The sequence below is a fragment of the Acanthopagrus latus genome, chromosome 13, assembly GCF_904848185.1.
Source record: "Acanthopagrus latus isolate v.2019 chromosome 13, fAcaLat1.1, whole genome shotgun sequence".
NCBI classification, from domain to species: Eukaryota; Metazoa; Chordata; class Actinopteri; order Spariformes; family Sparidae; genus Acanthopagrus; species Acanthopagrus latus.
The window spans coordinates 5,225,025-5,250,578 of NC_051051.1; the positions used below are offsets into that span (position 1 = coordinate 5,225,025).

General features: G+C 43.9%; 1 protein-coding gene across 4 annotated transcripts in view; it reads left to right on the top strand.

The window, feature by feature from the left end:
* LOC119031726 (roundabout homolog 2-like) overlaps positions 1-25,554 on the top strand; it is an 85,852-nt gene that overhangs the window by 12,080 nt on the left and 48,218 nt on the right. The gene's annotated exons all lie outside the window — the stretch shown is intronic.

The window sequence follows — 25,554 nt, forward strand, 5'->3', positions numbered from 1 at the left end:
CGTCTCTTCCCTGTTGAAAGATAATCCTCATTCACTGAGTATCCGTCAGCCCTGCAGACTCTGCAGTAAACAACAGTAGCCTAATTTGGATCATTTGAGAGTCTAACCATGCTTTTCTCCAACCATGAGAGCTCCCCCCCCCCCAAAATGCATCACACGGAAGGAAACATTTATCCTCACTTCCATATTTGTGCCTCGCAACTGGCACACAACGGCGCGGGTAATGGATCAGAAAGTATTCGTGCTCGGTCAAGCGTCCTGAACCAGGCCTCGGTTCTGGGTGGTATTTTTGTTGTGATACTGGAAATTAGGTTGTGGTCCGCCAGTAATATTATTAGGCACCTAGTTATCAGTAGTAGTTAGATTCAGTAAAAAAAAAAAAAAAGAAAAAGAAAAAAAAAGTAGCACACCACTTACAGTACGGTTCAGAAGCACGTCTACTGGGAGCCACTCTCTGGTGTTTTTGGAAAAGTGGCGAGTTGCCATTAATCATGCATTTCACTCTTACCCATTGACAACATCCAAAGTTAGTGGCTGCCAGCCCTGTGTGTTCCCAGGCAGATTGTCAATGTTTTTTTTTCAGTGAGTAGATAGGTTGGCCACATTGCACCATCTGTTGCCGGTCCAACAGCCCTCCTGTGTGCTTATCCCCTGTTTGCCTTCCTCTGCCTTCGCTCTCGTTAAGCCGCCGCAGAGTACCGAGTTTTAGTGAACTCAGATCATCAGAACTGATCCTCCTCAGCCGACGAGGTGTCGGGGATAAGTTTGCATTCTCATTACATTCATCTTTCGCAGGCGTTATTATGAAATTATATTGTGTACGAGTTGATTGACTCGAGTTGAAAACACTCAAACCGAGGCGTTTTCTTGCTGCAGTTAGTCAGATATCCATGTCTTGTGTGCCAGCAGGCTACACGTGACGTTTTACAGCGGCTACATGAGGGCAAAAAGCAACAACCAAAGCACAAATCTAAATAAAACTGCCCCGAGGGTTTTCGAGCGCTCCACTGATGTTACTCTAAACTTGATGTTTGCTGTTTATGTCGTGGCGAGTTGCGTCCGTTTAATCGGACACTGTAGCTCCGGGTGGTCAGTAATAAGCACTACTAGCCTTTTTTTCTCTCCTCCATTTTTTTGTTGTTGACATTGCTGTCGGGAAAAGCGACCCCCAAGCTCTTTTGGGGATTGGGCAGCAGAGGGGAAAAAAAAAGCTGCAGTGTCCCGGAGCGTGGATCTGTTCAGAGAGAGTCACACAAAACACACAAAAAACGGCCAAAAAACTCTGACATATTGATCGACAAGTGACAGTTAAATGGCCCGCGGCTGGTATTTAGAATAGCCTTAGCAAAAACGTGGTGTGCTGGGATGAATATAATCATGCAGGATGACACTCGTGAGCAGTCGTCTGCATGCACATCCCCCTCATCTGATTCATTTGCATCCCTCAAATGTAACTCAGATGTATGTATAATGATAACGTATAGCTGATTGCCATCTGTCTTCTCTCTCCGGTCATAGCAGCAGAATCACAAATGTACTATTTGCATTTTTGTGCATACTCTGCTGAAATCGCTGTCCACTGCAGTGGCTGATTGTAATAGCGCATTTTAATATGGCTGATGAAATGGCCACACAACTTCAGGTCAGCATATCTCATTTGTTTAATTATAGAAAACATGTAGGATATTTGTTTTCATCTGTGTAAGGTGGGCTGATGTGCATAACAGCGCGGATATAGAGGTGGCCAGGCCAGGCGAGTGGAAATAATTTATGCATATTTTTTTGGCTGAAGACAGTGAGATAAGGGGCTAGCATCTGGTGCTAACTGGACCATGCTCGCTCCTCGGAGGTCTGTGCATTACGAGGTTCGGTAAGTTAGCTAAGGGCTAGCATCTGGTGTTAATTGGACCATGCAAACACCTTTAAGAGCTCTGGTGCACTTTCTTACAGTCGGTTGGAAGAAACATATGCCTGGTGTGAAGAAGCATGCTAACTGGATTTACTCTGTTGCAGCTTGTTGTAGCTGTTTTTTTTAATCCTTTCAGAAGCAGCTGCATGTATGAGGAAGTTCAACGTGTTACATTTTTGCAGTCGATTAGTGTTGTTTTAACAAATTTACTCCAAGTTTTAAGTCTTTTTTTTTTTTCCCCCAAATGGGATTTGAGATTTACATTCTGATGCAATCCAACAGAAAACCTGTGCTCTCTGTGAAGACTATTATAAAGGTGCACTGTGAATTCAATTTAAAGAAATATTATGGCAAGTTTCTAATATTCTGCTCCCCTTCATGCATGTTAATAAAGCCACCTTTAAGTATGTTGTAGTCCAGTAGAACATCATCACTTACCATGACCCAAATTTATAATTAACTGTACACATTTCCAGCAATGTCAACAACATCTTTTTAAAGATTGATGTACCTAATACAGTGGCCTAATAGTCTCTATTATACCTGCCAGTATTCTTATTTTCATATTATTACTACTACTATTATCACTAGTATTATAATCAATATCATTCTTAGACATGACAGGACAAATGACTCGCTAGCTCAGCTCCCCCTTAAGAGCACCTCCCTTGACAAGTTTCACCTACATGTATGAAATTTGGTACACATGTGTATTAGACCTAGATCTGCAAAAACGCCTCATAGTATCATGAATTAAACTCAACAGGAAGTCAGTCATTTAGAATTTTGTGGGGGCTGGTTTTGCCATTTAAAGGCGTTGTACTCTTATCACATACTTAATTTGAATGTGACTTTTATTTGCACAACCATTTCTGATATGTCACTATAACAGTTATACTTAACCCGAATTTAGATTTCCATTTCAATAATAGGTCAAGTCACCATTACCTTGCTCTCCCCCATTAACAAACGAATGAAATGCCGTAAAGCAAAATTACGATGAAAGATGTTAGTCGGTGAGCTTCTTCCCGTGAGAATAACCAGAGTGCATTTGGATTAGCTAGTTGATTTTTTTTTATTTATTTTTTTTTATAATTGTCCTCATATGAATTATTTAACTTCCTAGATAGCATGGATGAGCTAGTACACCAATATCAGAACTGAACTAAATTATCTGTATCCACATCTTGACTCTGAGCGGGCAAGGCTCAAACTGGAAGTGGGCTGATCAGAAGTTGCTATACTTGTGTCCATACAGAAAAATGTATTTACAGAACAGCCTCAGAATTGAGCAATGTTTTTTATTTAAAGAACAAGAAAACTATTTACTAAGTTTTTAATACATTTGAATGAATAATCTTGGGATCTGAGATAATAGTCATGCGGATAAAAAACAATTGATCTGCACTGGATACTCATTTCAGCCATGTACCTCATGACTGCTCATATTGTTCTATTAAACGCATGTTGCAGGACTTCCTTCAAAGCACAGAACACATGACTAAATATAGCGTATGGCTGCCTGGTGAAAGGTTGCGTAAAGAGTTCACGAAAAGTGCAGCTTGACATATCAGTTAATAAGAGTATGGCTGAAACCAGACGAGGCTGTATTCACTGTGAAGTCCACTCTAATGATATCATCAGTCAGGTCCATTAGTACAACAGTGGCTGTGTCGAAGAAGTCACCGGCAATACTCTGGTAAAGGTCACATCGGGTCAAGCTGCTCACACGCACCTGTCACAGCCCTTGACTGAGGATCCCTGTTATGAATAAACCAAATCTTTCCCCCCGTCTGCCTGAAGTGTCCTGCCCACAAATTGAAAATCCTCCAGCAAAACAGCGTGGACGGGTTCAGCTGCCAGCTCCTCTGTCCCTCTCTCTGACAGACACCGCTTCTCCTGCAGTGAGAAAAAAAAATATGTTTACTGTCAAAGCGGCCTTGAGTCTGAACATTTCAGTCCGAGAGGCGACTGCGAGATAAAGAAATGAATCCACCCGTTTCTCTTTTTAAAACATGTTAATAACTGATATATTGACATCCTCCCGTTGCAACGTATCCAAACACATTTTGATCATTTTCATGTGTACATGTTTGGTCTGGGGACTCGGCACCGGCCGCGTGGCACCATGCATTTTCAATATGACGGATCACAAAATGATTCATTACACGCCGCTGTCTACCTTTCGAGGTAATATATCGCGCCGCCTCGCGCCGCACATTATTTGCTATAGTTTAATGCAGTCGTGTTTCGACATTTGAATTTGAAATATGGCTACACATCTCCTTTTAGATGAGTTGGCGCCGGCTTAAGCTACTCCATTAGCAGACCTTGAATGAGGCCTTCACACTGTTACGGATACAGCTGTAACTTATTGCTGCTGTCATCGACGGGAGCTGCTGCTGGGGTGCAGCCTTCTGTTTTCTGAAAGCTGCATCCAGACATGTTTCAGAACCACTATATGAAGTCAGGTATCATTATTAGGATTCATAGAAGGGATCATACGAAAGGAAAAACAGTGAAATCGTAGTGGTAATTTTCAAACTGGCCTTGAGCGTGGCAATGTGCTGATTTATGTGTTGTAAATAAACATCTAAATGTTGCCAAAAATGACTGCATGTGGCTCATTGTGTACACAAACAATGTTCTCAATGCTCGAGTTCATGTGTGGAGACCCTGGTGACACTACGAGCAAAGTTTCATGTTGTGTCGAGCCCTCTTAGTGTTTTAAAAAATAGCGATTTTGATGCTAGCGTAAACGTGCCCCTTGAACTCCCACTGAAAATGAGCTTGCCCTAAAACGAAAATATGGTAAATCTACGGTAAATGCTTTAACATGAAGGTTTGACTTTGATCCCCCCCAGTAGTCCGGCTAGCTGCATGGCTAACTGAGCTTGCAAGCTAACAGTAGCTACAGTCATAGGTGTATATACAGAAAAAAATATACAGTTAGCAGTAGTTAGCAGTTACTCTGGTGAAACCTTAATATATGACACAATGACTTAGAGAGTAAGATTTCAGTGAGATAGAGAGATTAGTTTTCACAAATGTTACTTTAAATCGTATTTGAACCAAAGAAACATCTTCTATTCTCTGTTTTTTGAAGTGGCATTTTTTTTCCAGTGTGTGTCTGTGCGGGGGGGACATGAGCATCTTAACTTAGTGTGTGTGATGGTGTGTGTGCATCCGAGTGCGACAAAGCTAAGTCATGTGTCTCTCAGCAGAATGATAATAGCTCATAATTGTAGCTGTGCCGTGATTGATGTGCCGTTTCTGCATAAACATAAGCCTCGCAAGACGGCATCTTCAGGCACATTTGCTTCTAATGAAACAAAGACGACACGGAGGCGCTTTCATTGCGGTATTGTAACGTAGCACGCAAACAAGATCTTTCTTTTCTGGTATTTTATGCTGGGCTGGAAGCCAGTCATTGTGTTGAAATGTACCGCTGTATTTTCATGGTGCTCTGCCCCTAATTTAAGTAAATATATAAACTCCCTTCAGTGGTCTCCAGCCTGGCTGGGGTGATGAGAGTGAAGAACATCACCAGCCAGCCAGAGGGACTCTGCAGTTGGTTTATTATTCATGTGGCCCACACAACATTTCACCAATCTAGGCCAAAGCGCTGTTATAGTTGCTAAGTGTCATCTTCCAGACTTCCGCTGGCCCATTCATTCACCTCCATCTCGTCAGTTTACCCAGAAAATCGTCAACAACTCTATCCATCGCGTCCTTCCCGATTCACAAGAAGCGGAGAGAGTGTCAAGGCCAGGGCAGCGAGAAGATGACATCAGACTTCCCCTCTTACACACCTCAGTGAGTAAAAAGCAAAAGGAATATCCGGTAGCTTGATTAATTCATGAAATCCGCTGAATGTAGTATCTTCCTCTTTATTCTACCCCCCCAAGCCCACGCACTCAAGCATCTGTTATTCTTGTGCTTTTTACCTGGCAGAGGTTATTTCATAAATAAATGCTTTCTACAAAACAGAGAGTGCTGTTCTGTGGCCCCGCCGTCGCTCTTTACGCCAACGAAAAGCCTCAAAGTGCTGCACGGCGGTGTGTGTCAATTCATTCTCCACTGTTGTGCGGGATGTAATTGCAACAAGGCAGCAAATTAGATTCCATCCCATGTGACATGCGTCTGTTTGTGTGAAGCAAGCCGCTCTTGTTGTTGGTGTTGTGAGGGCAGAGCGGGGCGGACTGGATGTCAGATTCAGAGCCGAGCTTTGATTCCATTCCCAATTTTTTTTGAGCAGTCCTTAGAACAGTTAGTCACCCGTTATTAGTAGTCGCTAATACTTTTTATGTAAACTGATGCAACCGGACGTTTCCAGTACGCTGTCCTCACCTTTGTTTCGTGCAGACTCAGTTGTTGGATCTGTTGCCTCTCCTCACCATGGATTTTTTTGTGCACTTTAAGTATGCTTCATTTGCCGTATGCTGCGGGGACTCTTAAGTCCCTCTCTGCGGTCGTAAAAATCCCTTATCTGAATTAAAAGTGATAGGGGGCACGTGTCGCAGAGCTGCCGAGTCTACACTGGCTTAACTTCATACTTAAAGACACTTTACACTAGTTCACAGTGAGCGATGGCACGGCGTGTAATTGCATTTGTTGTCAGAATACTCAGACTTTCCAGAATGGTTCTCCCGTTCACGGCCGGTGTCTGGCTGCTGTGTGCGGTGGTGAAAAAAAAAAAAAAGGTTTGTGTAGGCTGAGTAAATGTGACGCAGACACAACAAGGCTAAGTGGATGTTGCACAATGGCAGCAGCTGGTGGATCATAGGAACCATGCTGTCCCTTATTTTTTTACTTTATCCTTTATCCTTTATATTCTTGGCTGAGTACCAGGGAGGGGAAAGATGGCAGAAGATAACAACTTATTCATATGCATCATAGCCAAAAGATTTAAACACACTTTTATCACACCAGGCTATCGGGAAAAAAATAATCCAGTTTCATATGTGTTGCTCTGTAAAGGGCGACACTCTCATGGTTAGTGGGTTGGCTTGGTTCTCATGCTCCAGTAGTTAATGTGCACTAGTCCATCGCTGCAGATGTTTGTCCGCATGGGGACGGCGACTGAGGAGTGACCAACGGAGCTCAGCGCCGGGGAGGGATGGACAGTGTGTTCCAGAACAGATGTTACCAGCCTTTGTGCGTTTGTCATTTGGGCCTTAATCTGGTCACTGAAGGGCATTAGACTATGTAGAAGGCAAAAAGGCTCACGGATGCTGCCGTCACACGGGCACCCCAGCTGTCTGCACCCTTCGGAAGACACCCAACACACACACACACACACACACACACCTAAATCCTAAATTCACTCCCATATTCAAGCTCCCTCTTCGTCAAATCCGTGCTCGGGCACACATGCAAAGCAACCGAAACAGCACACGAACTCTAATTGGCTCAGAATTAGGGCACATGGTGTATTGTTGAACCTGTGGAGATTATGCATTATGCTTGAATCTGTGGAGATTATGCAGCTCTGGGATATTATGCCTCCATTTTCTCTGATTGCCTCTGTGTTGTTTCCCTGCCTGTGTGTGTCACAGCGAAACATCCCACTCGTTCCATCCCTTCCTCTCCTCCCTAATATTGCACCTCATTCTCTTTTCACTTTCCTCCCAATTCCCCTCTGTTGTTCTGCACCCTTCACTCCTCTCCCTCTAAGATTCTCTCTCTCCTCTTCAACGCCCTCCACCCTCCTCCTCCTCCCCCTCCTCCTCCTCCTCCACCCTCCTCCTCTCCGCCTCCCCTCCGTAGGGCCTCTGGCTGTCTCCCCACAAGTGATGTTCTCCTGGCCAGATGATGCATGCATATCTCTTGTGTCTTCTTGATGCTAACTCACGTCGACACTTGCACGGCATTGTGGGATTATGCTCTCGGTCATATTTCATGTAATGATGAAAATGATGATGGTGATGAGGATTCAGGGGTTGGGTGGGGAGAGCGGATGGGGAGGGGGGGGGGGAGTTGTTTCTATTTTCTGCCCTTGTCTTTTCTTCAATATCAATCAGGGGCGGCGAGATAAGATGGAATAATCGGGTGTTCACAAGAAAGTGGAGACGGAATAACAAGTTTTTGGTTCGAGTTTTGGCTCCTTTTCGCTTTCCGTGTCGTCGGAGGCAGCAACCCGGCGCGCCGCACAAAAGGAACCAGCTAGAACTGCAGCACTGCTAATTCCCAATTGCCTGTTTTTTAAATTTATTTATTTATTTTTTATTATTCTCATATTGGATGTTTTTGTTTCTTTTGTTCGTGTTTGCATGAACGCCACATTCAGAAGAAGAGACAGGAAGTGAAAATCATCCTTAATAGAGAAGTGTTTTCCCTTACGATTGGAAATATGCTCAGAGTGAGAGGGGAAAACAGGGAGGATAAACACATTTAGGGGTAAAGGGGAGGGGGTACAGTTATTGGACTAACCCCGGAGAGAGACAGCATGAGTGGGGGCCACGGCAGACTTTTTGCCCTCCAACAGCGTCTCCTCCATGTGTGTGTGTGTGTGTGCAGTATATTTGTGTGGTACTGTGCACATTTCAGGGGCTTGCAGCAGCTATGCAAAGCTGTGTCAGTGGATATAGCATCTATGGAAGAGAGATTTCTTCACAGTCTTCGCTACACCCTAATTAATCTGCTTAAACCTGCTAGGCCTGTCTCCAGCACTCTTACACATCAGGAAAAAAAAAAAAAAAAAAAGCCAGGCAGCTCAGAATCCAACCAGGATTTTCTCCATGGATGCCAGTGGAAAATCACTCCAGCCCACACTGCTGACAGTTCTCTGTCAGAGTGTGCAGAAATGCATATAAAATAGAGACAAACATACACCTCATCATTTCCCTTGATGGATGCTGGGGTGGGGAGGCGGTTGTCACGAGGGGTCATGAAGCCCCCCAAAACAATCTGGTTGTTGGTTTGAATTGCCTGCCTACTGGGTAACAGGCACTTCCGTATAGCCGACAGATGAAGCAATTTGTGGTCAGTTGAGTTCTCTGAGCCTTGCCCCGGGCGATGGCTGTGATCTGGGCCTCACACAAATCCCAATGACAAAAGAGTGACATTCATTTTCTGTCTCTTTCACTCACTGTTACTGCCAGAGCGGCTGTAAACAATCCTCTTGGAAATATCTAACGCAGCCGGAACATACAGTCAGTTGCTTGTGGAAACCGTCCCCACTTAAATGCGGTATACTCACCTGATTCCATTCCAAGTCTGCTGAACAATATGATATTCAGAGCTGTTACAATTTATCTGTTAATCAATTAGGTGAAAGGAAGAAAATGAATCACTTTTTTTTTATTGATTGGTTCTTTACTGAAACAATTAACAATCTGAAGATGACAGTATGGGAAATTCTGGGAAATGGCAATGAGCATTTTTTGACTCTGTTTTGACATTTCACAAAATTATATTTCTGTTAATCATGAAAAATAATCAGCAGATTTATCAAGACTGAAAATAATTGTCAGTTGCAGCGCTAAAGGTGCAATACGTAAGAATTAATTCTCAAAACAATAAGGGCCAGTATATCACCAGAGTAACCGCTAACCTCTGCTAACAGTAGCTGCCGTTAGCAAGTTTCTCAGTTAGCGGTGCAGCTATCAGTTGGGACTGTGGGCTCAGGGGAGCGTTGTTGTTCACATCCCCAGCATGGGAGCTTTGGGACTGGGTGGAGCTAGCTGGTTAGCATGCTAATTACAGTAGATAGCTCAGTACATACAATACATATTTTTACATTTTATTGATGAGAATGTTTTTTTATGTTATCATGTAGTAAAGTTTTAACATATTGACCCTTTAATGCTGTTAAAGAGCCTTTGCATGAGCCTTTGCATTACACTACACTACTTTGTTTGCCACAGTAGACTGCAGATTTCCTACACTAACAATCAGATCATTAGCTGCAAAGCTACTCTTCCATGACTGATCTTTCATGGCTGATTTAAAAAAGAATAATAATTCAACAAGTAACTAAAAAATGATCACTGATGTAATGTGTTGCAGAGATATCTCCCGAAGTTAGCATGCTAACCAGCTAGCCCCAGCCCGTCCTTTTTCATAATACCACTCGCAGCTCCCAATCTGGAACACTAGCTGCACAGCTAACTGAGCTAAATTGCTAACAGTGGCAACAGTAAGCGCTTACTCTGGTGATATTCTGCCTGCATTTGTGTTGATTCTATGTTCTTACATACTGCACCTTTAACTCAACGTATGGATTGTGTGATGTTGACTGTCTGAGTATGTTGTGGATCTGCAGGGCTTCTTCTTGGCTCAGCCCAGTGTTAAAATGTGTTCTGATATCATGTGTGAAATGTACGTAAATGACATATAACATCACTCAGTACACAATGGAACTGAACTGTGGGAGTTGATCAACTGGGATTTTGTGAGAATTAATGAACGAATGGAAACAAAACATTTTGCTGTGATCCTGTTCCTGTTCTGTTCGGACTACACTCTTATTAGTAACAGCTTGCTCAAGGACAATTAAAAAAGAGAAATACGGATGTGTTTTGAATATCAAATCTGTTCCCTCACAATGGCAGGACAATTACAGTTTTAACACCTGACCTGCCTGTTCCATCGATTTGAAATCAAACATCTCTTTTGAACGTTGCTGGCACAGCCGGAGCGCTCGCAATCATTCTTATTAGACTTCCGAGACAGTCCGCCCGAGCTTTACCTCACTACTATTAAGAGTCAGACATTAAAGGGCTTTTTAGCATTTTGTGAAATGAAGAATGTAATTCATCATCCGCGTGCAGACACAGTTTTGCATGTTAATGCTATTATGGAAGGAACACAGGCACAGGCCTTTTAACATAATTAATTTGTATTTTTAAGGTGTGTCACTTATTGAGTGGAAAATGGATGAGAAGATTAACAAAATGACTCAATTCATGTAATTTGCTAAGCCTAAAAAAGCCGTGTTTGTGTGGTTTTAAGTGATGTGTTTACTAAACTGCCTCCTCGTTGTTCGACGAAATGGCAATACCTGAAGGGGAAGGGATGGGAAGACAACAAATGGCTGATGGTTTGAGTGGAAGTGTGTTTGTTTTTATCCACAAAGAAATGGATATAGATGTATATCCAATAATAATAATATAAAGGATAGAAGTAGCTGATTTGTTGCTCATTAAATTGTGGTTGGAAATCCTTTTATCCCCAAAGTAAAAGATTCTACATTTCTCTTACTGTACATTGAGCATAACTGGCATCAAGTGTAACTTTGGCTTTGAACTGAATTTCCTGTATTGTTTTTCATCCATTTTCTTTTAAAAAAGAAAAAAACCTGATGATTTTATGACTTCTGTAGTTTTGTGAGGCACTTTGTAACTTTTTGTTTTTGAAAAGCGCTCTATAAATAAAGACTACTACTGTTTGATTCTCATCAAAGTCCGTCACATTTTCCAGCTCGGTTAGTTCCTTTATTTCAAGTGGCTCTTTAGAGAGTCCAGCCACGTGGTGTGTTTTAAAGTTAAGCGCAGAGGGGGCACCATCATCGTTTGTCCAGAGGACATTCAGCAGTGACACGTCCAGAGGCGATAAAGTCTGAGATTAACTTTGGAGGGGGACGGCTGCATGGAATTTTTCCCAAGAGCAATTCCTGAGGGGGGTCGTTGCATTGCCAGCTTCAGTCACTGGACCAAATTCAAACAGCTGCAAACATTAGTGGAGCTCGGAGAACAAAGAGTGACTGTTGAATTTTATATATATCTTCATGACTGGTAGAGTAAAGAAATGTCTAACGTACTGAAGCCTTTGTTTGAGTTGTTTGAAACACTTTGAATCCTCCTTTGTGTGTCTATAATCAGCACAAGTTGCTTCTGCAGAATGTTTTAGTATCATAAAGATTATATTGCTGTTATATTTATTCCATATATGGTAATCGGACTTGCTTTTCTATAGCACTTTATAACACTTGTCAGATTCACCAGTTCACATACTGATGGCGGTGGCTGCCATGGAAGGTGCCAACTGCTCGTCAGGGTTCAGTGTCTTGCTCAAGGACACTTTGACATGCATTTTGGGGGATCTTGGGAACCAACAACCTCAAGATTTCCAGGACGACCTGCTCTAACTCCTGAGCTGCAGCTGCCCCATACATTTTTTTTTTTTTTTTTTTACTTCATTTAAGACACGATTGAAAGTGCCAGTATATGTGCCGCTGCTGCCTAAGATGACCCTCATCCAACCTGATTCACATTAAAGGTGACTGAGAAAGAAAAATGTCATTATTATGGTGTTGTGAAAGCCATGGAGAATCTGCAATCCAGTCTACAAGTTTGTGCGAGGCCACTTGCAAAGAAGCCGTTCCCTTCCTTCTCTCGGCCAGCTCTGTTAACGTCGCCTCGGATGACCAGCTCCCATCGTGACTTAGTTAAAACGCGAGTCTATTCGTGTGCAGTCATCCACGCCGGCTGTTTTTTTTTTTTTTTTCTCGACATCGAATATGAACATTTTACCCCCTGTCTGTTTTGCATATTTCATTGAATTAATTCATGTTTTGCATTAAGTATTTACAATATTATATTTTTTATTACAGGATCGTGCTCAGTTGAGTGCCCTGTGCCACGCTGTCACAGAAAAAAAGGAGAGACGGCTGTAAATATTTAGCATTATTCTAAAAATGGCTTCATTTTATAGTCGTGTCCGGGCAATTCTTAATTAAGCAAAATAATTCTTGACAAATGTAGTTTAACTCATGAGTAGGCGTGTTGGAATTCATAATCTGCCATGCAGAAGGGCGGATTAATATTTTTTGCTACCCGATTACTGTTTGTAAAGGGTTTGTTAGAGCAGACCGGCAGCTATTTCTCCGATTTAAACATCTGATGGAAGCAGTTTTCAGTTTGTTGTCGGGAACGGCTCCCTCATCCATTGTGAAGTCTGGTTTAAGGACAAGAGGTGATCAGGTATCCTTCAAAGGTTGCCTTCCCCTGAAGAAACTTACATTGTAGTGTTAATGATCATTCCTTTAACCCACTGAACTACCTTTTAAACCACAGATCTTCATAACCGATTTGAATACTAGCCAATATTTGATTTAGACTTTGAAGATCATTTATTTTACAGACTCAAAACATGAGCCAAGGCAGTTATGTCCGTTTGTAAGTTGCTTAGTTAGTTGGTTGTTTTCTCAGCACACGAAAACAACTGAAAGGATTTCAATAAAACTCGGATGGAGGCTGAGTCTCGGCCCACGCGTGCTTGTGCAGCTCCAGAACTGTCTTTATGTGAAGTCCTGGAGAAATACAAAGGCACTGAGTGTTATTTGCTTTCGCGTATTTATGTGTTTCCTGTAAAAGGGTCAGGTAGGAATCGATTGCCCTCTGTAGTTACCAACAGCGACGGCACAGAATGTGAATTACGCCCCCCGCCTCGCAGCTACATGTCGACGTAGCCGAGTCTCTCTGGAGGTTCGACTGGAGCTAAGTGATGAGAGGGCTGGCCTAACACGGCCCGAGCAGGACCTTTTACAGCGTGCGAGACCCACGGCTACAAATTTGACAGCAGAGAATACAGCACTGAGAGGGTTGTCTTGCCGGTTTGGTTCCCGGCAACCCTAATTCCAATCAGCTAATGTGACCGCTGACGTTAGCTGCCTGACCAAACTAACAAGCGAGGTAACAGTCTAACAGCAGCTAAAGCTCCTTAAACCACCTCGTCACTGGATTCTCCACGTCGTCGAACTGGCAGCCGTTGGACTCTGAGTTTGTTTTTGGCCTCCGACACCGGTGTGTTCACGTGAAGCCCGGTGCAGTTAGCTGCTGTTAGAGGTCACTTTAGCCACAAGTAAAGCCATCTGCTCATCTGGAAACTCTGTTAATATCAGAGAGGGTTCAGGCAGAGCAGCCGGAGGACATTAGAGGGAAAACCAGAAGACATGGCCCTCATAAAATATGATCCACTTTCACCCGAATCAGTGAAGTGAATAAAGTTAAAAACAGGTGGTTTCGCAATGTCAAAGTGACCCCCTGAAACATATCTCTGACATGAGATAGTATTTTCTGTGCTGCTCGCCCTCCACGACTTAAATATAGTTGACTGATGGGTGGATAGCATGGTATTATTGGTTGATATTGGTTAGGTCAAGCTTACAAAGCAGTCTTTGACATAAAAATACAAAAAACGAAAGGATTACAAAGTCAAATTTGCCATTCATGCTTGTGATCTGAGATTATGCTTCCATCTGCATTGTTTCAGATCTGGTGATCTTAAATGACGGTTGGTGGTTTGAAATTTAGAGTGACGCGGGTCTGTTGAGCTTGATGCTGGATGAGGCTTAACTGAGTTAAAGAAGACTCAGCTTGCCTGAGAGCCATTCTATCTGATCTATTAGATTATTATTGTTCTGTATATGTTGGAAAGTAGCTATGTTAGCTGCTGTTTGTTTCAGCTGCTCTCACATAATGTTATTAATCAACAGCAGAAACAAAGCAAGTACTCAGAGCTGCAGACATGACCTCTGGAGAGGCGGCTGTCAAAGCAAATCTCAGCCGGGCGTCCACCTACTCACTTGTTCTGAAGCGTTCGACACCATCGCAGACATTTTCAACGGAGAGTCGAGGCGTGTGTGCGCCGCTTCATGCGAACGCACATGCGTATATGCGCGCGTGTGCTGACGAATGCACGCGCAGCTCTGGTGAACAGACAGGCAATCAGTTCGATGATGTTTTAATTGCCTCAGGAGCGAAACGCTAAAGCAGAACAATTCCAAAACCGCCCTTCTCCTTCTGTGTTAGCTCAATTAATCCCTGATTGGCGCTAATTGCTTGTGCAAAGTCTATCTGAAACAACAGCGGATATGAAGTAGGCTGCGCCCGCTTGGCAGTGGGTCTCTTTCACTCTTTAATGCAGTCTTCCCTGCCAAACACGCCAAATATTTGATGACAGAGTGTCTAATTGCCTCCTTTCTGTCTCACTTACTCTCTCCCTGCCTTTGATTAACAAGCACGGACAGGTGCGCGCCGTGTTGACGTGTGTGTGTGTGTGGCTTTAGATTTACATTCACACACCGTGGATTATACATTAACGCCGCGGTAGACGTCCTCAATCACTAATTCACCATCCACCAGTCCGGCAGTCGAAACTCGGCTGTTCTGAAACCATTAGAACACTCTGGACCGGCTTCACTCAGGCTATTAGCAGCTGTTAAGCGGGCTGAATAAACTGCGAGCTAATGATTAGAATGCATCTGCGAAATCTGAACTCCATAGCACCGCATTTAGCAACACTTAATTAATCTTAATGGATTCTGAAATAAGCCAGCCAAAAGAAAAAAAAAAAAAAAAAAAAAGAAAGGAAAAAAATCTTATCCATAAATTACTTTTCTCTGTTCCGTACCACGCGTTTGCCACAAAGCACTCCCCGGGGACGCTTTAACGCTCACACATTAATATATACGCATGTGGTATGGTATGTGTGCGAGCAGGAAACACTTACAGTAGACGCATAATAAAAACCCTGCACCCTCTCCCAACAGAAAAGAAGTGTTTACCACAATATTAGCCCCTTAAATCAACCTGTCCCCCGTTTCTTCCCCCCCGCCCTCTCTCATCATCTTCGTCCCGCACTTTAATTCTTCCTACACCACCAATTCTCTGTCTGTCTTCTTACGATGCGAGCGAACAGAAAGAGTTAGGGGCCGGCACCGGCGCAAGCTTAGTTATTTGAAGGGATGCCATTTCAATTTCGGTGTTGAAGTTTGAATGAGCGGGTTGTTTTTTTTTTGGTTTTTTTTTCGGCAAGCGCTGTATTTGCAGAGTATGTTTATTTGTTTGCATGCATGTGTGTGAGCTCGGTGTGTGTGTGTATGTGTGTGTGTGTGCCTGGCGCGGCGTCCTTATCACCTCCTCACACACCTGCTTCCCTCGAAGACTGAGCCTCCCCTCTTCTCATGCCGCCTCATCAAAGCCAGATCCAGCCACAGTTGTCGCTTCCCCTTTCCCCGCCGTTGTTCCCCTCCCCTCCCCCCACCACCACTGCCGTCAAGCTGGTCTGGCTCGCTCTCAACAGCCGCCACTCCCCTTGTATCACCGTTGTCCAAGCAGTAAGACCTCGCCGGTATCATACGATCCCTGGGAGGGAAAATTCACGCGGCTTGGCGGATGTACATACAGGTGCTGTAACTCCTTGGAAGGACTATTAAGGATTAGGAAGGGCGACAAACTGCTGAAAGCACAAAGCCTCAAGTTTGTGGCACTGGAGGGAAAAGACGTTTTGCTGCAGAGTGCAGGTGCAAAACAGATGTTTCAGCCATCCAGGGGTCCACGTCTCCAAAAACATTTTTTCATGTGAAATCGAAGCGAACGTTTGAAATGTGCCAAAAAGAGAGAAAAAAAAACAACAGAGTTTGTGAATTAATGGTTTTTGGAGCCAGAGATCCGCCCCGCCAGAGAGGGCAAAAAAGTCATGTTCTGTGAGTGCTCTGAGGTAGGAGCTTGATACTGTATGTGGGAATTTAAAAAAAAAAAAGTTGTGGTCAAAAGTTTGTGGTCAGTGTCTCTATGTCCCATTTGTCTATTTCTTATTAAAAGGGGCTCTGTTGAGCTTCTGTGTTGAGCTTGAAGCTGGACGTTTTTTGGCTTTTCATTGCTTTATTAACAGCTTGAGAGACGACAGGAGGCTGGATGGGAAATGGGGGGTGGGGGTGTTGGGTAGACAAATGGCCACCAAATGGCCGCTGCAGCGAGGACGAGGCCTCTGTAGGTGGGTCGCACGCTCTACCAACTGAGCTGCTGGGGCACCCAAAGAGCTAACCAATGGTACCTACTGCTGCTGTCTGTTAGCGGAGCGCAGAGAGGCGCTCATGTACGCATCAGGGAAATCAAAAGTCCAGCAGCCTTAAACAACTTTAACAAATCGTCTGCAGGCTTGTGTGGCCATCTTAGAGAGACGGGAAGGTCTCATCTTTCAGTCCGCTCACATATGGACAATAAAAAGTGATTCATACAGGTAAATTGCTACAAATTGTTACAAAGAGACCCTTTAAACACACTTCTCTTTGTACTCCTGTAGTGCCACCGTTCACACTTTTCTGCGGGGACGGGTTTAGCTCGAAAGTTAACTCAGCAGGCAGAGATGTTAAGAGTTGAACCAACTCCATTTTTTTTGCCGGCGATGGGAGACTATTCTCTCAGCTGGGTGAGACAGTCAGAGGCTGCTGTCAGGGCGAGTGGCGGCGCCTACACTGCTGAGCTGGTAAGCTATTCCAGTCTTACGGTAGCTCAGGGACACAATACCTCATATACTGAAGCACATAGTAACCTCACCTCTAACCTCACCTCTAACAACAACACAACAGGAGAGTTTAGAGGGACTTTAATTAGAGCAACAAATCTAAAACAAAAGCAGAACTTTAAATCCTCTCTGATAGCCGCTACAGGAGTCTAAGTTTCGAGGCGCCTCTTGCAGTTTGTAGTTTTGTCGAACAGAGCTGCAGCTAATGATTCCTCTGTTCATCAAGTCAGCATTTAGTGCACAAATTGACCAGAAAATTGAGAAAAATGTTACGTCCCAATTTCTAAGAGCCCAAGTGGACGTTGAATATGCAGTTCATCATCACGGAAGATTTAGAAAAAAAACAGGCGAAACGTGAAGGCGGAACCAGAAAGTCTTCGGCGTCGAAACAGTTAATTGGGTTATCAGAATTCTTGCTGATTTTCCCCCGTGTCAAACCAGAGATCAAGATTCAAGGCTACCGACTGTGACTCACTGCAAAACAGCCCGACACACTTCACACAAACACAGACTGAATGGATCCACGCAGTCTGGCCTCTAATACTTTTTTTTTTCTTTCCGCGCCTGCCAAGCTTTTTTCCTACTTCTGCTTTGTTTTTGTGAACCGCGGCTCTTAGCTCATACGCCTGGAAGCGATGCAAATTCATCTCGGTGCCGTAACATGGCAACGTGGTACCGATGTTGCATAAATTTTGCATTTTTTTTCTTTTTCTCCTTATACCTCTCCATAGTCTATCACGGAACATACAGACCTTCAATCAGCCGACCACTTAACATCTTCTAATTGCCTTTCAGTCTGCCATTACTGTACATGCAACATGAACTCTTCATTAATTCCCCTTCCTTTCCCCTCTCGTTTAGCCACCTCTCCCGCTCTTATGTTTCCTTGCTGCATACATAGCAGGCGGCAAAGTGTGCACATTTTTAATTAACTTTTTTGCCAAAAAAGAAGGAATGTCTTTGGGTTTCTAATTAACGGTGGCAGAGGTTTAAGTATATCGGGAGAGGAAAAAAAAAAGTAAAATGAGAATCTTCATTTCTTTGTCTCCCTCGAGGCGAGGATTTTAGGAGCAATTTTGTTACGTCTCATCAAGCATCTAGCGCGGGGTGAGAGTATCTGGGTACTCGCCACTCTCCTGATTGGTTTGATAACAATGTGTCTGTTAGGGGATTACTTTTCTTGCTGCTTTGACTTTTTTTGGTGTGTTGTTCCTCCACCTCCTCACCTAAACGAGGGGAGCGGCAATTTTCCACCCGCTGGAATAATGCGAACCTCATCCATGCGTGCGATGTAAACAACCCCTACCTCCAGTCGCGGAGCTTTTAATGCCAGCATCTGTATGTGTGGTATGCATCCCCTCCCCTCACTGCCTGCCTGCCCTGTCCTGTCCTCCCGAGAGAGCAGCGGCATTAATAACTGTAAGTGGATAATGCCCAGGCTTGAATTCCGATCAAGGTTTAATAAGAGCATGATTCAGTCGGCCACTGGCGGCAGGAGGCACTTTGTGTTCATAGGGATGTGTGTGTGTGTGTGCGTACATGTGCCTAAACGGTAAGTATAAGTGCATTACTGCTGGTGTATACAAGGGTTTCTGACCTTTTGCCTCAGTTTGACACAAACGTAAGAACTTGAATGCGCGTTATATGTCTCTGTCGGCCTCGGGGGTCAAGCTGTGGTCAGCGAAAGCTAACAAGCTGACCTCATGAGTCACCGGTAATGTAATCAGGAAGGTAGTTTTCTGCTTATCCACCTGTCCTGCGCAGGGCTTCCCTCTTCCTGCTGGACTCGTGCAAGTGCATCAATAGATGAATAAAATGATTTTATCGTGGCTTGCTCTCATGCCTGTACGTTTGCGTTGTGTTTTGTTCTTTACATTTTAAGACCAATACAGCACCACACATGGACAGTACTTACACTTCCAAGCTTCAATTTCCATTTCTTTGTGCCGGCTTATCTTGAACACTCAGAACAGCTCTTCAGCCAAATGATATGCCTCTTGTTTATGTTTTCTTGTATTAGTATCCATGGACCCATCGAAGCTATTATCTCTATTAAGCCCCTGCAGGGCCAAGGCTGCACGTTCCATTATTAGTTCTGCAAAGTCCCGAGGCCAGTGATTCAAACCAAAACAGTTTAATTTCATAAGGATGACTCTTTTTCACACAAATGAAAAGGAAATGTTCACAGGCGGTGCTATTGTCCAGATTTCACAACATACAAACACACTTCTGTGAAGAGCAGTACATCTTCATTTAGCATTATACATAACATATTTCAAAAATGTTCTCAGCATTTTCTGAGCAGTGCCACAACAAAGGTATCAAAGAAACTGACGCAGGGTTTCAACATATGCTGGTCTTGCCAGTGACCGGTCACTAGCAAGACCAGCATATGTTGTGTTTTGGTGCTGGTCTATGCTGATTTTTCCAGCAGGGAAAGTAGCTGACTTGGCTGGGAGATTAGAGCACTGTGGTGAGTGTTGGTAGCTGGCTGGCATGCTAACTTAAATAGATATCCCTGCGACACAATTCAAACGTCAACATCAAAACTGTTGTTTCGAATGTTTCAAGCTTTTAAGCAAAAGTTTGTACGTATTGCACCTTTAAAGGAAATAATATTCATACCCCGGTTAGCCGTGCAGCTATCTGTCTTATTAGCTGACTCCTCGCAGACTGGGTGCTCGAAGGGAGGTGGTGGTGTTGTTTGTTATGGGACAATCAGGTATAAACTGGCTACATCAGAGTTAGCATGCTAGCTTTAGTAGATATCTCTGCAGCTGTTTTGCTTGCATATTGCACCTTTAGTTATCCCCTCTTTCTGATATCTGTCATGTTATGATTCATTTTGTTCAGCTGCTGAGGAGTTATATGAGATCAGTATAAAATCTTTTATGTGCATAAGTTCAGATCACGTACATTTTGATTGTGTCCCATTGCTCAAGCTGTAGGTGTTTACCGCTGCAGTTTAATCCCATCCATGTTACTTCAGGAGGAGAGACACAGCATCGGCTTCACTCTTGCTGCTGGAGATGGAGCATCTCTGCGACACTGTCAAACACCGTGTCCAATCAACCGCTGCACGGCTCTTCATGTATAGTTTCCAGTGAAGTATAAATGCGGCTCAACCGAGTTAATTGGAGCGTTGCTTGGATTCTATACGGGCGCGCCTTCAACAGCCAGCGTTCTAACACAAACAGACTGGTAGGCACTGCAACGCTGAATAACATAATACATTACAGCAAGAGGAACAGGGAAGTTTCAAATGTACAGCAACGTCACACTGGAACGCTTAAGAATTATTAATGTTTCTATGTATTATGTAATATTAAGTCCCCCCTCGTGGAAGCCAAAGGGACAATACAGAGGGAGCATTATTCATGTCGAGGAGACGCGTGTTTTGCTGAGAGTCGGAGCCATTAAACATGCTATCTGCTCATTGCCATTAGCTCCAAAAGCTCAGAGAGCGAACCTGACTTTGACATCTAATCCTCTTACCCGGGAGAGTACTAATGCTCGCAAAGTATACGGCGCATCTGACAAACGGATCCATTTTTTATAGGTGCGTATACGTTGATGAGGCAGTATTGATGAGAGCCCCCCCACCCCCCCCCCCCCACCCCTTGTCTCCCCAAATATCTTTTGATGCCCCCCACTGTTCCCCGTCTCCCCCCAACCTCCCTCTGTCTCCATCCAAGCAGATGGCCTCCCTCTAACGGAGCATTGACACCAGATGTGCAGTTCCAGTGTCGACTCAGGGACCAGCTGGGCTGAGTGTGCCAGTGGTTCTGTTAATGAAAATGGCTCTGCTGTGCATTTGTGTGTGTGTGTGTGTGTGTATGTGTGTGTGTTGTTTACCGTGGTTCAGTGGCATGTGACAGTTGGGGGATCTCTCCGTGGGTGAGGGTTTTTTCGAGAGCCGCAGCGAGTTGCACTGCAGCTCAACTCAGCCATGCAGCGCTCAACAGCACACCCACCATGGTTGAAACCATACAGCTACCCATCCAGAATAAACACACACACTCTCTCTCTCTCCCTCTCTACACTGTATCTCGCTATGTGGCAGTCTGTTATTCCCTCCGTAGAGCTGTCTCTCACAACCGCCCCCCCAAAACTTCCCCTCATACATAATCATATATTCTTTCCTCTAACCTATTTAGCAGCGAGGGGATCACTGGTCCTATTACTAATTCATACACACTCCTCAAACAAAGAAGTAAGAGTACAAACAGTCTGGGGGTGAATTTATCCTGCTGTAATTGCTTAGGAAGGGATATGTTAATTTTTTATTTTTTTTTAAAGGAAATATTGTTCTATTTTTTTTTTGTGTGTGTGGACAGGGAAAAGACGTGAACGCAAGGTAGCAGCTATAATGAACATTTCAGCCCCGATAAAAAAAAAGCTTGCGCCCCGGACTAATGAAGTTGTAACTACACGCCGCGCTCTGTAATTTAGGAATTTGCTCTGAAACAATTCATTATTACAGATCGTTCCGCTGATCAATTAAATGATAAGGGGAAACAAAAGAGTCCTGTTTTGCTTGGCAATAACTCTGACAAGCCCTTCCATATAGGATGAAGACAACCGAGCTAAGTGAAAAAAAATTCTGAGCGCTCCTTTTTTAAAAGAATGTAATGCAAAAAAAAACGATAGATACGGAAGCCGACACCTCTGTGATAGCCTAGTTATCTGAGCTGATTACGTTTTGCCCCTATCTCCCAGCGAAGAGATTATGAGTGGAGGGGGGGAGGTGGCGGTTTAATACCTACACCAAATGGCTGACGAGGTGGATGAGATTCCTCGAGCTCTTAAGCATGCTCTGAAAGGAGAATTCTCGCTCTTACAGGATAAATCGTAGCCTTTTGAATTTTTTTTGAAAGAGGGGGGGATATGGAGTCCACTCACCTCTGTGCTGTAATATTTTTAGCATTTTGTCGAGGCAGAGTGACACGGGGAGTGAAGGCTCCCCATAGGATTCACTCCATTAAGCCAATAGGGGCAGGAGTTGTGATTCCACATATTGGAGACTTTTTAAAGCTCTGCTGCGGTAATCTATCTGGAGCTGAACCCCAAGCGCATCCGTGAATACCTCTCACCTGACTATCGCTGATAACATTCCCTGAATTTTCAACGCGCTCGATTCTTTTTATAAGGGCATTTCACGCACCGTCAGACTGTCAATTAAAGATGGTTGTGTCCGTGACAACAGCCGAAGCTTCATTCCAGAGCGAACCGTCCATGTTCTGACAAACACGCCCGACAGAATTAAAAATCAGCGCGAAACCTACATGATGTGTGCATACGGAGCACATGATGCATATTTGCACACAGCTCGATGTTATATTGCTGAAGAGATGAACTGGTGTTTATCCCAGTGTGTGCAGGATTTACAGGAGTCTACCAACAGAAATGGAACATAACATTCATAATTATGTTTTCATCAATCGAGAACCACCTTGGGAGAAGAATCAATGTGTTTTCATTACCTCAGAACCATTTATATCGACAGAGGGGAGGGGTCCTCTTCATGGATCTAATAAGTAAAAAATCTGGATACAGCGTCAGAGGTGGGGCCGCGTTCATTCCTATTAGAGCTGCTCGGTGATGCGTGAACCCAAAAAAGTTTGACTTCCTGGGTGTGAAATTACCCAGATTTGTCTGTATAGCTTCCATTTTGCGCGGTCCATAGAGCTCACACACAAGAGACTGCTGCCGGTCCAGCGGCTAACTTCCAGATTAGCCTTTTGGCTAACTTGAAAACACTTTAATGGTGCGGCTGTTTCTTGACCTTCCAAATGTTTTAGTGAAACAAGTTGTTTCAAGGGTGCCGGGATGCTTCAAAAATGTCTTCAGCATTTCTTATGATTGTTTTTTTTGTTTGTTTGTTTGTTTGTTTTTTACAGCCAATTCTTTCACAATGTAAAATAAGGTCGAAACGTATGTTTAGATGTTTTTCCTGCTCCAGCACACCTGACTCAAATGAATGGGTTTTTACCAGGCTTCAGCAGAGCTTCATGATGAGCTGATCATTTGAATCAGGTGTGCCGGAGCGTGTTAAATCAACTAAAACGTGTAAGGCAGGAGGCCACTAGGAGCAGGATTTCTAAAGAAAACACTGCAGTAGACTTTTCCCTGCATGAGTTAAAGATGTCGCCTGCTTATGGCACAAGAGGAACTTTATCCCGCGAGGATCATGAATGTCTGCACCAAATATCATGCAAAAGTCGTCATAACATTACACAGAAAGACATCAACGTAATGGTGGCACTAAAATCACTAGGTTTCATCCTCTGGGGACAATGAATTACTGTACAATATTTCACTGCAGGCCATCTAAAAGCTGAGCCGGGATCAAAGTGGTGGTGCAAAAATGCAGACGGACTGATATCGCCATGCCTAAAGCCACACAGTTCAATAAAGTAATAAAATATAATAGCAGGGCAAACATGACTCGCAAGCGACCCGTCTAGTTTGGTGACCTACTTTGTACAGGTCTTCTGTGGGGTTTCGTACTTTTTGAAATATCTCTGAGCTGCTCATTCTGTCCAGAGTGGAGGAGGATGGAGTTCGTCTAAGCACACATCAGGTGAGGAGAGTCAGGGGTTCACTGTGGACAGGTCTTCAGGGCTACACACACACACACACACACACACATACACACACACACGGACTGACAAACAGATTCACACCTACGGGCAATTTAGACTTTTTTCCATTTCACCTAACCCGCACGTCTCTGGACTGTGGGTGGAAAGAGAGCACCCAGAGGAGAGCCGCACGGGGAAAAAAACATGCAAACTCAATTCGAGTCCCAGAACCTTTCGTGCTAGCTTAATGGTTCTTTTTTTTTCCAGCATTGCCTCGTTCATCCTCCTCTGGAATTTTATTCCAATGGAAACTTGGAAAATACATACAGTTACAGTAGATCTTTTAATACTGAAATAGTTTATTTACATGCAGCCTTGGATTGAGAGCATTAGTGATGTTTGGAGGCTCAAGACTCGGTGTGTCAATCTAGAGGGATGATTCCTCTGCTGCTGTGTTCATTAAGCTGTGCACACGCTGAACGTAGCCAGGACGACGTTGAATACGTGATTTACGCATTCATGTGTTAATCTCTCCACCGGGAAGTATTAATCGTCGCGGCAACGGTGAATTGTTAGCAATGCTTGATGTTTTTGCACCACAGAAGGGAAACGTTTGACTGTACCGTGAGTGTATTACAACAGTACGTTGCGCTGACAGGCACCGAATATCACGAACGCAGAGACCAGGTAGACTCCACACGTACTGTAAGCCAAGTAATAATTTGCCGTGGGACTGGACGCTCCAGTGGGTGTGTTGTTCCGCGGTGTCTCATCAATTACATTCCCGGAGAGAAAACACCCGGCTGCTTTCTGTTTCTTCGGGATGCCGAGGTTAATGGTGCTTTTTCTCAAACGCCTCTGCCAGCCGGTAATTGGAGCAACTTAAAAATCATAAGTGCGGTCTTTGTAGTGTCGGGAGCACCGGCTGAATGCGGCATTATTAAGTATAGAAAAGCCAACTTTTATTGATTTGACCTCCCGTTTGGTCCTCATTTTCTCTCTCTTTGTACAGCTTTCTCGCCTCCACCGACCGTCTTCGAGAGACCTTATAATAATAGTCTCTTTCGATGTGCATCTGGACGCGTGCCTGGAGGATTGGATCATTTGATATTTCGTGATGAAGAGGGGAAACAATCTGTCATTTTGTTGTAGTATTTCTAGAATGTTTCATAAGGCAAGTCATTAATTAATCATTCACTGTCATCACATTTCAGATTTAACCGATTGGCTTTAAAATTCGGTTTAATCCGAGCTCAGTGGCGTTGAAATAACTCAAGGTAAACACAGGAGTCGTTTTTTTTTTGTTTTTTTTTCCGCTCCGTGTTTTATTAAATAGTTTCAATTCAGCTAATAATCTTTCAATTTCACTGGTGAGTTGAAGAGAACAAGCTGCGGGAGCCAACTGGGTCTGTTTTGTTTGCGCCGCCTGTTTGTGTGCTGTGGGAGCGTTGGTTGATTTTTCCCTTATCCAGAAGATTAAGAGAGGATTGTCAGTTTCCTTACGCCTCATACCTCAGAGAATACGCGTTGGCATCCGTGTCCACGCTTGCATCTGTCAGTCATTTATTGCACGTCTTACACCTTCTGACCTTTTTCTTTCTTTGCCGATACACGACACAGATGTTGTCTCTTCCTCTCTTTTGTACGTCTGACCACAGACAATTGGTCCTGGCACACAGCGTCGTATGCAGAACAGACAGTAAAAAGTGAGTGCAGACCGGCTCCGGTGTGTCAGCAGCAGCAGCAGCAGCGAAGTGCGGCTCTACGTGCTGCAGAGTCAGCCTCTCACAGCAGTCATTTTTACCATGA